The sequence below is a fragment of the Nilaparvata lugens genome, chromosome 10 (genome assembly GCF_014356525.2).
Source record: "Nilaparvata lugens isolate BPH chromosome 10, ASM1435652v1, whole genome shotgun sequence".
Lineage (NCBI taxonomy): Eukaryota > Metazoa > Arthropoda > Insecta > Hemiptera > Delphacidae > Nilaparvata > Nilaparvata lugens.
The window spans coordinates 27,205,538-27,221,467 of NC_052513.1; the positions used below are offsets into that span (position 1 = coordinate 27,205,538).

Consider the following 15,930-nt stretch of genomic DNA (forward strand, 5'->3'; position numbering starts at 1 on the left):
TTGCATATATTTTATTTTCAGCACCCTCTCTCTATTCAAGGGTTCTAGTCGGTCGGCTATGGAGGTTTCTGTACGAGTATAATGTAAAATATAAGTGTAATGTCAAGTTACCCACAAATTAGAAATTACCTTCTGAATGCACACCGGGTTGTGGTCTGAAAGTTTTTTAGAGGGTTCTGTTGTTGAATATTGAGTTGAAATTATTCCCCCCACCAAAATTTAAATTAGTTTCAGGTGTTAGGTTACAGATGCGCATCCAAATCGTTGAATTAAAATCCTTCAACCACAATATTTCATGATTTCATCCATATGTTGTCTGCGCATCTGAATAGTTTCTTAGATTTTTTCAAATATGGAGAATAACATTGGAATCGTTCGATTCTTCCCAACCACTTTTCCATGCTTTTAATTCCAAGTTCTGATTTCTACATTCAAATTCCAAAATCTGTGTTATCATTTATACTTTATTCCAGTATGATAGAGGATGAATCATCAATACCTCCTTTGTATTCTATTTCATTTTCATACTCTTAGTGCCTTTTGCACAAAAGCCGGTTAAATCTTAACCGTGATTAAATTAATGAGAACCAATCAAGAAAAACGTTTTCTTGATTGGCCCTCGTGAAATTAATCACGATTAAAATTTAACCGGCTTTTGTGCAACCGAATTTTTCTAGGAGTTCATATTCCAGTCAGTTGTATATTGAAATTCAAGTTAGTAAAAGCTCATGAGAATCTATTATAGTATTAATTGTAATTGCCATGTGCACATAGCATTTACTTTTAAACTCGATTTTCTTATAATTTAATCTTTATTTACTCCGCTATTCTGTTAATAACATCCACGGTATTATCAAACCCATTTTTATTTCAATAAGTTCTCACTCATCAAACCAGTAGCCTAATCAACGAATTTCATTATATTGAAATCAGTCTCTGATCCTGTCAATAACTAGTAACTAATAGCGATGATTAGTTTTCAGACTCATCAGGGTTGGTAGGTTGCGTTTAATTTGAATTTCGCCCAAACCTCAGTTCCACGTTTGATTTATTGATATCAGATTTATTTCTCCACATTTCCAATAAACTGCGCCCTGTCATGAATTTTCAATTACTCCGAAACGCTCTAGGAATTCTATTGGGACGAAAGTGCTGCATATTAATTTACCTGAATTCGATCAAATAAAAATTGTACTGAGAACCGAACAATCAATCACTTTCAGTTACAATTGAATAATTCATAATGAATTCATGTGTACGATATTCCAAATTGAGTTCAACAACAGTTATTGTAGTCTAGATTGTTATAGGTATGAGTTACCTTTTCATTGGTAGTCTGTATTGGTTTTGTAATTGAATGTCATTTCAATTTAGTGTTATCTGACTGGTGGGAATTTGAGAACGCCATCCATCACAAAATATTACAAAACTCTCTATCCATAATAAAATTGTTCCTCTTTTATTAATTAGAGTACTAATTTTATTTACATCAAATGAAAGTGTGGGAGGTGTATTAATTGAATTGATATGAAGTCCTACAATTTAATATTGAATAAATAATATTTGGAACTGATAGTATACGATTATGATATGAAAATGTTTTGATATGATTGGAATTTCCCCACTGAATTGCAATCTTTCACACTCTTTCTGCTCCACTCATTTCGATTCATTATAATTTGATAATTCAGAGTTCATATTTCAGTCAGTTTTATATTAAAATTCAATCTAGTAAAAGCTCATGAGAATCTATTATAGTATTAATTGTAATTACCTTGTGCCCGTACCATGCAATATATTTTTCATTCAAATACTAAAGACATGTATTTAAATGAAAAATATCTCATTCCATGTAGAAATATAATATGCTTTCGAATAACATCCAACTCATATATTCCCTAGGTTATTTATAGAAGTTCCGCGTTGACAGCAATTTCAGTGTCAGTGCAATGCATCGTATTGTTTTCATAATGACTGTTCACTATTGTTTATTCAAAATAAATATTGCACTGCGGAATCATGCAATAAAAATCATGATCTGGAATGGAAAACACTTACAAAAATATTAACACCGGCAATCAATTATAAATGGATAGTGATTTTTGCTATCTGTTGGAGCTTGGAGGAATCGTAGGAAAATTAGGTATTTAATTTATTGATTGGAGGAGAGGGAATTAATTCTATATTTTTTAGAGATCTGGTAATGATATTCTAAGGTGAGACCTTAGGTCAGGGACTCCATTTTTTAATAGTTATGGACAATTGTGGGGTGTTGGGGGCTCATGGTGTGTACCAGAGGGTGGTAAGGGGTCCTACTGGGGGGTCAAGGGGAGTCCAGTTGAGAGACTTGGCGCGCGTTTTTATGAGCGTTGTGTGTCTTGTTGTGCATTAAAATGCTAATACGCAATCGTTGTATTGCAGTTGACAGTGAACATAACATGGCGATCGATTAGGCCAGACCTATACTGAAATTCACTTCAAACTGTCAGCATGAATTGAATTGGGAAGCATAGATTTTATTTATGAGAAATGCTGCCAGTTTAATAGCCAGTTGTAAGTTTTTTGAGGCTCAATGCCAGCCAGACATTGTAAAACAACAGATACGTTTCGTATGTGATCCTACTTTCAAATCACTCTTGTTAACTGAATTTTTATTCGGTTTCGGTTACTGATCACTACCAACTATTGTTTGTTTCTACTGATATAAAATCTTGTGATTCTCCATGCGTTGAAGCTGTCAAATGTCAAATTATTCGAATTCGAAAAGTTTGTTAAAAGAAGTGATAGAATTTTGTCAACAACGTGGAAGAAATTTTTCGAAAGCTGGTACGAATCGGAATACTTCATATTTTTTTGTCTTCAGGCTTCATTCATCCTACTGTGCAAATACTCTTGCATTGATAGGGAAATAATTTTTTAATTCAATACTGCTTTTAAAATAAATAAAAATATAAATCTAAGTACCCCTTTTAAAATTGATTTCTATTTTTATTTATTTTCAAGAGTAGCCCTAAAGAAATAAAGACAATAATGTTTTTATAATTGAAAATTTCATCAGCAATCCAAGTACGTTACTTTCACAGTTGCAGTTTCTCCATTATGCTTACTTGAAGTAAATGTAAATTGATTTATTGATTGAAAATTCTAATGTTATGTAGAAGTACAATTGGAAAGAAGTGCTGTGGAATATAGAGCAGAAAGTGGATTATTTTGTAAATTGTTATAGAAAATAAATTGAATACATAATGTGGCCTAGAAACTTTCAATTCTTGGCAGTACCTACCAATATTTCAATTTTTATCTTTGTCTCAGTTAAGCCAGTCAATGAGTGAGTGATCTTTTTATCAAATAGAGTAATCAAAAAGAGTGATCCTGCACTTTTATATAAACTAATTAAACATTAACCTTGAAGTAAACTCTTGCTACGACACAATTTCTGTTTTTTTTTTTTTTTTTTTTTAATTTGACGTAATGTATAACCCAGTACATTTTAATTAAAATTTGAATCTAATTTTTGATCAAAACCTCATTGTTTCTTCTCACTGAGATCATCTCATGAACTCATTATTGAAGGATTCCTTTTCTCTTTCAACTCATTTAAATGTACTAGTGTCTTCAATTTCCTCTCCAATTTTTACTTTTGATTTTTTTTAAGTAGAGCATGAACCACTTTTTAGCAGGCAGAGCTGAAAGAACTTCAATAGTGAGGTCCACGTTATAATGACAGTATTTGATTAACTTTGATGCTGCTATCCTTGTCTATCATTCGACAAAGCAGGTGTAGTACTTACTATCCTTTTCTAACTCCGCAACGATGCCAAATCGGTTTTTGACAATGTAGAAATATAATTAATTAAGGCTGTGCAAAGGCTAAAAATAAACTTTCTACTGGTGATATTTTTCAAAGTTTTTCGATTCGTAGACTATCAAGCTATCAAAATAAAAACGTTTTCTCAGGAAATTTTTTTTCGATCATTACTTTTTGAGATATGAGCGCCTAAAATTTAAATTTTTTGTGCCAGAACATTTCAAGTTCTGTGAATGATAAAACCATGAGATTTTAAGGATAGATTCTTCATTGTATTGTTGATCTAATGAAACAAAAATTTTTTTGAAAATATCAATTTTATAGAAATTTATTCAATTTACCAAAAATGACCGAAAATAACTCAGCCAATAGTTACTTTTGGTCATTTTTAGTAAATTGAATAACTTTCTCAGAAAAGGACATTTTCAGAAAATTGTTGTTTTATTAGATCAAAAATACCATGAAGAATCTATCCTTAAAATCTCATGGTTTTATCTTTCACCGAACTAGGAATGTTATGGCACAAAAATTTAAATTTTAGGCACTCATATCTCAAAAAGTTATGATCGGAAAAAAATGTTTTCCTGAGAAAATTTTTTAATTTAGATAGCTTGATGATATACAAATCGAAAAACTTTGAAAAATATCACTAGTAGAAAGTTTATTTTTAGCCTTTGCAGAGCCTTAAGGCAGAGAACAGGCAACGCTGTTCTTCTATCTTCATCCACTGTCATTATAACGTGGACCTCACTATAGTTTTGATGGAATTTATCCTTTGTCATTAAAAATTATAATCAAGTCTACTATATTTTGTCTCCAATTCTCTGTTTTGATGTAGAATTAATTCTACCAAATCGTTACCTTGTAGTCTAAATATATTAGTGAAATAACTAACGATTCATCTTTTGAACAGTAATTGAATTACTGACTAGTTTTTCTTCCTTGTCCATAATTATATTATGATTATAGTGTTATGTACAATAAATGATATAAGTAAATGAATAGATGAAATGAGTAAATGGATTCCTATTCATGTTTTTCAATGTCATCCCTTTCTATTATGCCAGTGAAATCTTTTAATATTTTACTATTTTGTATCTATCTATCAATCCTTTCCCATTCTGTATCTCCGTGTATATTATTCATCATAAAAATTGAAAGATTCAAATCAGTAAGAGAGTTTCCCTCATATCTTTTGTATATTTCAGCTACTTCATGTTTCTCTAGTATCTTTATTTGTCATCAACCATTCAAATCCGGGTACTAAAGATGTATGTATATATTGTACCATGGTATGAACCCATTTCTACTGTCAATAGCCTCAAAGCCTTGCTGCTCATACATTATTTACCGAGAGAGCACTTCTCTTTAATAACTCTTTTCATGTGACCGTCGGTTATTTTTCAACGAGCTGCCACTTTACTACGGGTCATTTTGATTGACCGCATGCTCTGGTTTTTTAACTGCTCCGAAATCACTCACACTTACCCTATCTCTGTCCAACCCATTTATCTTTTCATTTTTTCTCTCTTTTATATCTTATATACACTCCACTCCTCCCATCTTCTGTTTTCCATCTCTATTTTTCCATACTGGCGATCTTTCTTTCTTATTTTTCTTCATCATCATTTTTTTCTTCTTCTCCATCTTCCTCTTCTCTTTCTTCTTCCCCTTCTCCTATTTCATCTCCTTCCCCAACCTCTTCTCATATTCTCCTCCTATTACTCCTACTCCCATTTTCTCCTAAATTTTGTCTCTATCCTTTCCTCTGTTTGTCTCTATCCCTTCTACTCTTTTCATCATTAATTATCTTGTATTACTCCTCCTATTGCCTTCTGATCTATCTATCATTTTTTTCTTCCCGTCCTTTTCTATTCCTTCTTGTTTCCAATATCTATTCTTGTTCTCTGTACTCTTTTCTTTCATTCATTTACTTATTTCCTTATTTTTCTCTTTTGTTCTATTTCTCCTCTTTATCTGTATATTCTTCTCTTCTGCCAAAGAATCAATGGATTCTTCCTCTCTTCCTGTAATCCTTCTCTTTCCTGTATTTCTTATTCTTTTCAATCTCTTGCATCATCCACCTCTGCACTCTTTATTTCATTTCTTCTACTCCATTCATTCCCTATCCTTTCAAACTTATCTCTCTCTTCGTATTTTCAGCCGTTTACATATCTTTCTCTTTGTAATCTCTCCTTCCTTTTTCTCTGTTATTTTCAATTTCTTACATCCTCTATCTTCCAGCGTCTTTCTCGTGTGATTTGTTTTACTCATTCACTTATTCACTTATTTACTTGTTTTTTCCCTCATCTCAACCTCTTGATCGTTCCATCCTTCGCCCATTTCCTTTTTTCCAATCTCCATCCTTCTCTATTATTTCAACTTTTCACTCCTGATAACGAGGCCATAATTTTGAAAAATGTTATGTGTTACTTTGTTGAACGGCCTACTAAGCCTGTGATGGGTGTTTTGAAAATGGGAATTTATCTTCCGTGTTGAGGGCTCTCTGAGATAGTATTACCTGCAACATCTATTTCATGGAGTTTATGTATCCTGGAGTTCCAATTTTTCTATTTCATATTTTACACCTTATTTATCTACGTCACAGATTTTTTCTAATCCTTCAGGGCTCTTTTAAAACTGTATAAGACGAGCTTTTTGTTCAGAATCAAAACTTATTATAATTATATAATATCACAATAGAAGAAATCTCAGCAGTACACTTGAAAGCATATTTTTGAAGAAGCAGAGCAAAGTCTGACAAAAGCATCTTATACATGCATTCTATATAGCATATATACAGGTATTTGATGTAAAAACATTAATAGGTTAATTGGTTAATATTTAGAACAGAATTTAGCTTTGAAAATGCAATGAATGCAGGTGAAATACAACAGAATAATCGTAATGAAATGGTAAATTCTATAAAAAATAAACTTTTGTTTTATTTAACAGTAACAGTTCAACTGTGTTATCGATTGTATAGCTCGAAGAAATGATAAACATGAGGAGATGCTGAAAAGCATTAACATAAAAACAGGCAAGCTTAGAATAAAGGTACATCTTGAAATTTTATTACATGAGATTAATTCCTTTTTGTTTGTTACAGGTGAGTTGCAGTTCAAATATAAGTGTAATTACCGGAGGTAAGTTCTTTGTGGTTTTGAGAAATATTTTCTGTTATTGGCTCATCCTGGTATGTCATTGTAGCAGATTGCTTATTTTTATCTTTCGAGGTCTCTTTCAACTGAATGTATCCATGAAAAAATATCAATGTACCTTACAGTGTAAGGTATATTGCCACATGATTTTGTAAGGCTTACACAATCATGTGACATTCATTTCCGCTTCAATCATAGAATGATTGTGCATCATGGCTAGCTGAGTATAGGGGAAGAGCACAGGGAAAAGAGCAAGCACATGTCTCCACTCCTTCAGGGTTCTCACTAAAGCCTTCTACGTTTAATCATTATAATTAATGTTTATTATTTCAAGTTCCAGTGGCACAAGCCGAAAGAACACACATCCGTCTCCCCTTTCCACCCCTTTTTTGAAATGATCGTTCCCAAACGTAACACCTGTCCTTATTCCCTGTTCCCCATCCCTTTCAATTACTGTTCTATATTTGTTTCGCACCCTTGCGTTCAAATAAAGATTACTCCAGATTCGTGCGAGGGGGTGGATCTCCTCGTAACGGTCAAATTGTCAGCAGCTGTTTGTAAACTCGTCTTTATGGGTGATGGTTCACAACGAATTATTATTCAATTGTACAGTAGTCAATTTTCAATGTAATATTTTCAGGAACAACAAATTTTACATGTCAATGCAGCCTAACATTCATATAGTTTGTTATTCGTAGCCAATGTCAAATATGTCTCATGGATTTGGGACAAAATTAGGAAGTTGAAAAAGGCTTGGTTAATAGCATGTTTTCCCTTTTCCGACGTTTGTATTGTTTGCTCTATCCAATTAATAAATAAATGGACAAGTAAATTAATAAATGGATGAAAAATATCTCATCTCTATACTTCTTAACATTTGTATCATTGTGAAATTCATATTGACAATAATGTGCTCCTTCATTTTCAAGAAAATTACTGCAAAATTTTAGCTTTCTGTGTCTTAACAAAATTAATCTTCAAATAAAAATGTGTTGGAAATTGTCTGTATCATTGCTGAATATTGTTATAACAACATGCTCTTCATTTGAATAAATACATGATCATTTCAGTTGATATTCACTGACAGCATCATAAAATAACTGTCAGTTGTCAATATAATTATATTGGGAAACTCTTATGGTAAGACGTGCGCATCATAGTCAACTTGTTATCATCATGAGTTGTGACGTTTCTCATTCAGGAATAAATGATGCAATAATGAAGCACATCAATGTAACTTCCATTTCTTGATCATGGCAATAGCTTGTTTGAAAATATATCTTGAGTGTAGTCGGGTGATATAAGTTACAATCTTTCTCAACTATTGAACAGCTATATAATATAAAGAAAAACTCCATCGTTGAAAAATAATCATCCCATTCTCTCAATGTTGTTTATCAACCGTTTGTAAGCTCCTCAATGTCACATTGATGTATTACTGGTGATAGGCTTGTAATATAACTATCATCCTCTTAATGATAGACTATATTAGAACAATCAAAGTAGGATTTATCAATAAGCTTGCTGTCAAAAATACAAGCTTCTAATAAAGTTTCATAACCTTGTATCACCCTTGATACACTTCGATGTAACGTAGCTATCATCCTCTCACTATTATAACAGTAGGCCAATATAAGTGTAAGATTTATGGACTGCTCTGGTAGCAAAGCAAAATATAGCTGTAAACATTAATGTCGTGTCATATTTCAGAGACTGCAACAGAACTTGGCTTCGGTTCGGCCTGTTAGCCTGCTGTTCGTCCTGCAATTTTCTCTCATGAATCACTATTATCCTGCAATTTAATTCTGCCAGAGCACTCGAATGAAGATGACTTTTTCAAGCACTTGTTATTTAAACTTGAGATAGCTCTTTTGAGCACATGATTCGTAAAGTTCGCCGTATAAGATAACCGTTAGGGAAGTTACAGATTTACAAGATGCTCTTGAACGTGTTATGGGAACCATTTGATAAATATTAAATTTTAATAAACATATTTTATTTATGTATCTCTTTTCTGTATAGGGCTACTTGTAATATAAATATAAAGAAAAATAAAAATCTCAGTACCCTTTTAGAAATATTTTATCACAACATGTTTCGAACATTTATGCCATTTTCAAGTTATAACTTTCCCCTTACAGAACTTTCCTCATCATTATGATGGCATTCATGCCATTTTCAAGTTATAACTTGAAAATGGCATAAATGTTCGAAACATGTTGTGATAAAATATTTCTAAAAGGGTACTGAAATTTTTATTTTTCTTTATATTTATTTAAGCATTGATGGATACAATATAATTCTCAACTATGAATGATAAGTATAAACTATTGATAAACATAAGAAACTTTTTATTTTATGGAATGCTTTTGTTGAGGTTTATTGTCCATGAAGTAGAATCTGCACCAACTATACACAAATAATACCAATAATTTTCAAAAAAATTAGTAATTACGCAACTTGTAAAGGCTCAGGTAGCAAAGGATTGGATGCAAGGATAGAATAGTTAGATATCTAATTTGTGGTAAATAATCTAATAAGATTCAATATTTCAATAGAATAATGAGTTGTTGTAGAATACACTTGTTACAGTAAATCATCATTTCATAGTCGTATAGTGGTGATGTCATTGTTACTTCTCAATACGGTTATCACAATCTTGCAACTTACTAGAGAAGCTTATCGACAGTTGCAAAATCTATTGTATTGTGTCGATAAAAATAGACCTAGGACATATAAGTGGAAGACCTTGGTGATGTATTTTATGTATCATCATCACCTCTTTATGATGATGAAGTTTTGCAATAAATCAATTTTGCATCAAGCATTAAACTTTCCAAAGACTTGTTCTAAGTAGGCCTAGTAGTAAATCGCTACTCGTAGTGTATACCAGTATAGGCCAATAATCCTCTTACTTTATGGCAGGTTGCAGGTTGAATGTTCACTATTTGTAATGGATCATAAGCTGTAAATAGTATAGACACAAAATACTGCATTATAGAAGTTTTCTCTGGTATAGGTAATAGCGAGTTTATTCTTCTATTAAAACCTGTTACTCCTGTTTTTGTTTCTGTGGAAATCAACTTTCTATGACCAATTTCTTCAAAAATTATCCTATTTCCTTTTGGGTTTATCGGATTATAGAATATAGAATTTATTGATAGTCTTGATGTTGATAGATGAAAAGTTTTATACGTTACTATCTTCTCTACATTTATAATGAGAGAGACTACAACTTAGCTCTGAAAATATGGTGGCCATTTTTACGATTTTAGACAAAAATTACGCTTTCTTGATCAATGCAGAGAAAAAATGACTGAATACAATTCACTTGCACGTAATTTATTCTTCTCATTATTTGGAATAATTTGCTCATTGTAAAGATTTGCGTTGATGCAACATCATCTTAATTTTATTCTCATGCTTTGTTTGAATGATTAAACCAAGGCATGGAATGATTAAACCAAGGAATTAAATGGAATAAGTGGAATTAAACCAAGGAATCAATGTAGAAATGATTTCTTCTAATTGACAGATGGAATAGATTAGAAATTGAATTTATTCAAATTCAATAATTATTATTCTTCTAATTGGTTTGATCAGTTCAACGATGAAACTTCTGTACGAATGCAGAACACCTATTCTATTTTCGTCATTGATTCAGATCTCTTGACCAATCAAACTTCATTAATCATTACAACTCTCCCGTGGATAATTTCTTCCCCACATCACCTGCACTAATTTGCTTGACATTGGAAATACAAAAGACAATCGTCGGAAACCAATGATCTCTAGAGATAGAAATTGTTTCAGTTTCAAACTTGATTTGATTCCCTCCTGACGCGCTTGATTATGATTTGAATTTCCTGTTTGCTGTGGTATCAGTTGCTATCCATTCGGCATCTTCAAAGCGTAATGATAATAATTGAGCTGTCCGCGCGTGGGAAATGAAGTCAGGCGTCTGCTTGCTTCGTTCTGCTGGTGTTTGGTGTTCATTAGAGAAAATTGCAACGCTTACATATGGAGTATCAACATCGGCTACCCTTATTTGCAATTCAATCAGCGCGGCGGTGATCAGCTAGAATGCTCAAACATATCATGCGATTGAAAGATTAGAGTGGGGAGTCAGAACGAAAGACTAGAGATAAAGAGAGGGCGGGGATGGGTGGAGAGATCGAAAGACAATAGATAAAGAGAGCGTTGGAGAGTTAGGGAAGTGTTGAGAATGTATAGAGATAGAGTTATAGATAAAGAGAGGGATAGAGATAAAGAGATAAAGAAAGATATATAGATAAAGAGAGAAAGAGATGAAGAGAGAGATTAAGATTTACTAAGAGATAGAGAGTGAGAGATTTACCAAGAATACAAGAAAATGTAGACTAAGAGATGGAAGGGAGAAAGAGTTATGGTACAAGAGAGGAATTTGAGTGAGAGTGTTACTAGGAATAGAGATGGAGAAAGAATGTATGATATAGATAGTGAATGTAGACTAAAATAATGGAGAGAGAATGAGTTATAGTAGAAGAGAGGGGTTGTGAGGGAGAGTGTTACTAAGAATGATGATGAAGAAAGAATATGATATAGATAGAGATAGAGAAAAAGATAGCAGTGCGTCTGCGAGAGTGGGGGAAGTGAGAAATATAAGTAGAATGGAGAGAAATAAAGTTGATATACTTTGGAAGGGTGTGTTTTAAAAACAAAGAGAGCAATAAGTGCGTGTTGTAAGAAAAGTTTCCAGCTTGGGAGAGATGGTGAAGGATCGATTGATTTTTCTTGGTTTAGTCATGTGCTTGTTGTACAAAACAACCACAGGCTAGGCTATATAAAATTATCAGATTATCCAGTTAATGTTGGGTAGATTTCCTTTGCAGCCCTCTTGTATTTGTCAATGATAAAATGTTGTTTGAAAACGTGAAATCGCTTACGCATCCCATTTTGTAGTCGAAAGGTCTTTTCTCTAATTTTTGTATAAAAGCTTGAGGTTAAAAGCAAAAACTACATGAATGTCTTGTTATTGATGATGACATGTTGGATGATCAATAATTCATATATTTCCACAAAAATATTCTAGTGTGATTTCTAATTGAGATTCACTATGTTTAGTTGTTCCAAAATAATAATTAATCTTCGTATTATCTCTAGTTTTCACTAAATCCAATTTGTCTCTTAGCCCCAACTTCAATTAATTCTTTCATCAGTAAACTTCCAACAGATTCAAAAACAAATTTGTATTGTTTATTTTATCAGATTGTCACATTTGAATGGAGAAGAATCACAATTCAACATTATCCACATTTATACTTAACTGCAAACTTTTCCCAAATTTGTCATTATAATTTATATCTTCTAATTTCTGTTATTTTTCATTCATCACTCATCAAACTGTCTCTTCTTTCTATCCAAACTTTTCTTCATCATCCAATCACATTCTAAATCATGTTTTCTCACTTTCCTCGGTTTTTGTACAGTACATCATTCTTTTCTCTAGTCTATTCTTTCTTTCAATCCAATCTTCACCAAGATTGTTCCTCCATATTCTGCTACTGAACAACATATCCAATACCTTGAGTACCAATATCCATCCACTATCGATACCCAATACCAATATATAAGGCAATATTGGTAGCAAGGAAACAGCCTCAATACTCTGAAAAAAGACGAAATGTGAAAGAGAGAGGGATTGAATAGGCTGGAAAGTGCAGAGAGAGAAAGAGTGAGTGAGAGAGAAGAGTATGAAGTGAATGCAGTTGCTTGTTTCTACCACTTGCGTTGTTAAATACGGTTCAATAGCCGCACTGCAGTGTGGAGTTGCATACTGGCTACACCACTCATCAATCTCTTTATTTCTCTCTCTCACTCTCTCTCTTATCCACTATAGTCTCTTTTTTCTCTCTTCTCCTTCTCTTGGAATCCTCATTGTCTCATTCTGGTCCTCTACAAATCCTTAACTCTCTCCAAGATTTCTTTCTTCTAATCACTGCTAGAATCTTTTTCTTTCAAACAATTTGAAACCTACTCCTTCTTCTCTCACACTATCTTTCAGGTATTTATTTATATAATTCATCATTATATATTATAAATCTATGTTATACATATCACTATTTTTCCCCTCTTTAAGTATATTATTTCATCTTCTTTCGTCTCTCTCTCTTGTTTTTCTCAAATCCTTCCTCTTTTTCCTTGTTTGTTATACATTGATATTTCACAATACATTACACTCCATTGCATCTTATTTCCAAATATTTCTCCTATTGTCCTTGTTCCTTTTCCTATTGTTACTCTATTACTACTCATTTTTCACTTCCATTTTCGATCTACTCTTCTTCATCTTCAATTTCTCTTTTTCTCGTTTTTCAAAATTATTTTGATTTTTTATCTCTGTCTTCAATATTGTCTTGATCTCCAAGTTTTGCCTATTCCTAATCTTGTTTCCTCTTTCTCAGTTTTTTTTCTCTTCTCCTATTAATCGTCTCCTCTTCGTTTCCTTCTATTATTCGTCTTCTTTTTTTTCTTCCATATTTTCCACTTCTTCCATATCTTTATATCTATGTTTTCTCATATCATATCTATCTTTCTCTCTTCTACGACAATTTTCCCAATTTCTTTCATCCAATCAGATATTCATCTCACTCTTCAATCTCCATATTCATTTCTCTAATCTCACTATATCTCCTCTCACTAAATTCTTCTCTTCTGTTTCACTAAGGGCCGTTTAAACTTTAAGGGCTGGTGGCTTAAACTCAAAATCAAACAAATAATAAAGAACGAGACATGATACGGATTTTGTCCAGTTTAAAATAAAATTTAGTTTAAACTGTCACTGTGCAAACGTCCGTCCCTTACTCTTCCTGCTCAACTTTTTGCTTCCAAGTTACCGCTCTCTCTCTACTCTATATCTCCCCATCACTACCTCTCGTTCACTCTCACCTCCTCTACTTCTATAACTTTTATTCCTCAGTTTTACGTCTCTCTCCAACCTCCACTCGCTCACACTTACTTCTACTTCTCACACACGCGCATCAGCGCGAGTTCTGCAATCTTCGTCTTGTAGGCCCAGTTTCCCACTCCACAGCTGAACAAATGCAAAGTGCAACGCAATAATACCTGAACTGCACTGCAATGCATCCGCTGGGAACAAGTGCATATCTGCAATTGCAATTCAAAGTGCACTTGGACTCCCAACTGCATACATGCAGTGCTCTCTGCAAACGTCTCCTGATGACGACATGAGTTTGTTGCAGTCCTAGTTCACTTTATGGTATGCAAATTTGTATGTCACCTCGTACTAACACAAATGTAAATCATGAAGTTTGCTATAATTTGCTCTAGTTTGTCTCATCACCTCACCCTTCAAAAGCATAATGTTATGAAGTTGATTCTTCATCACAAATTACAAATTATTGCCAGGTCTTGGAAGACCCATTGCATACTGATGAATGAAGAAGTTAGTAATGATAATATGGTAGGTAATGGCCTAAACCACTCAGTTTTCTAGTACTGAAATGAAAAAAAACCTGGTACCTCGTTTTTTATCATTATGTTTCATTATTTATTGGTCAAGTTAAAATGAGTTGATAAAAAATTGATAAAAAACAATATAAAGACTTGTAGTACCCTTTCATTAAAACATTATTAAAAACTTTAAAATATTTTAACGACTAGTTTCGACCATTGTTCATTCTTAAGATGTTTTAGTAAAAGGGTACTACACGTTTTTACATTGTTTTTTATTGATTTGAATAAAGTAGCCCATATAAGAGAAGCGATTTTATAAAATTAGTTACTATCAAACTTCGGCATTATTTTATTCATGATAATTTTTATTTTATACCATCAAACTCCGGCAAACTTTATTTAGTGTTAGTCCACTTGTAAGGTTACATACAATGATTGTAAAATGATGATTTCTTGATTCATTCCGAACTGTAAGCAAAAAGTTTCCTTCACATGAATAATTGACTGCATGTCGGTAATAAAGTGACTGAGGGCCATAAGCTAACACTACGTTTAACGTTAAACCACGTTTACTAGTAGAAATGGTTGCATTTATCATGTGTTTCATACGGGGTTCAAACGAACAGCTGACATTACTCCCTTTAATTTGCATACGGACCTTAATCAAGCATAAAATGGTATTTTTATCACACGAGTAAATTATTCATGATAATATTGGAAATATCTTAATTGACCGAGCGAAGTGAGGTCTAAGATTCAAGTCGACGGTTTGGCATTTCTCTTAATGTTTAAATGTTTAAATTTACGGCGAAACGCGGTAATAGATTTTCATGAAATTTGACAGGTATGTTCCTTTTTAAATTGCGCGTCGGCGTATATACAAGGTTTTTGGAAATTTTGCATTTCAAGGATAATATAAAAGGAGAAAAGAGCCTCCTTCATACGTCAATATTAGAGTGAAAATCAGACTATTGAATTATTCATCATAAATCAGCTGTCGAGTTGACTATAAATTGCATGCCATGACGCATGCAATTCAATATCTCAATGTAATTTGGTAAAAAATTAGCAGCTGTGTAGACTATAAATTGCATGCCTCATTGAATGCGATTTTTATGCACTGTTAAAATAGGATGCAAATAACTTATAACAGCTCGTCTGGGCGCCTAGATGTCTTCTGGTTTTCTCGCGCTAAATTCCGGAAAGCGTTATATGATAATTAAATCTTGTGTAAGCATGATCTGATCAAATAAATAGTTAGTGTATCAGTGTGGATGTGCTTATGGTTTGGGACGTCGTTATAACTGCGCGAGGTCTACTGTTCACAGAACTACTAGTGATACTCAATCTTCATTCATCCGTCTTACAATAAATTGTTTGAAATGAAGACATAGTATGTTAACGAAAAAACTTGACATGCACAAGCTGAGGCCTCAATTTGTTTCTCTCACTACACGTCTCACTATTACATTCCTCATCAATGATACGAAAATATGATCACCTCCT

The 15,930-nt window shown here is 32.9% G+C and overlaps 1 protein-coding gene across 6 annotated transcripts in view; it reads left to right on the plus strand.

Annotated features, from left to right (window-relative positions):
• LOC111050276 (protein sidekick) overlaps positions 1-15,930 on the plus strand; it is a 186,198-nt gene that overhangs the window by 72,145 nt on the left and 98,123 nt on the right. The window lies entirely within an intron of this gene.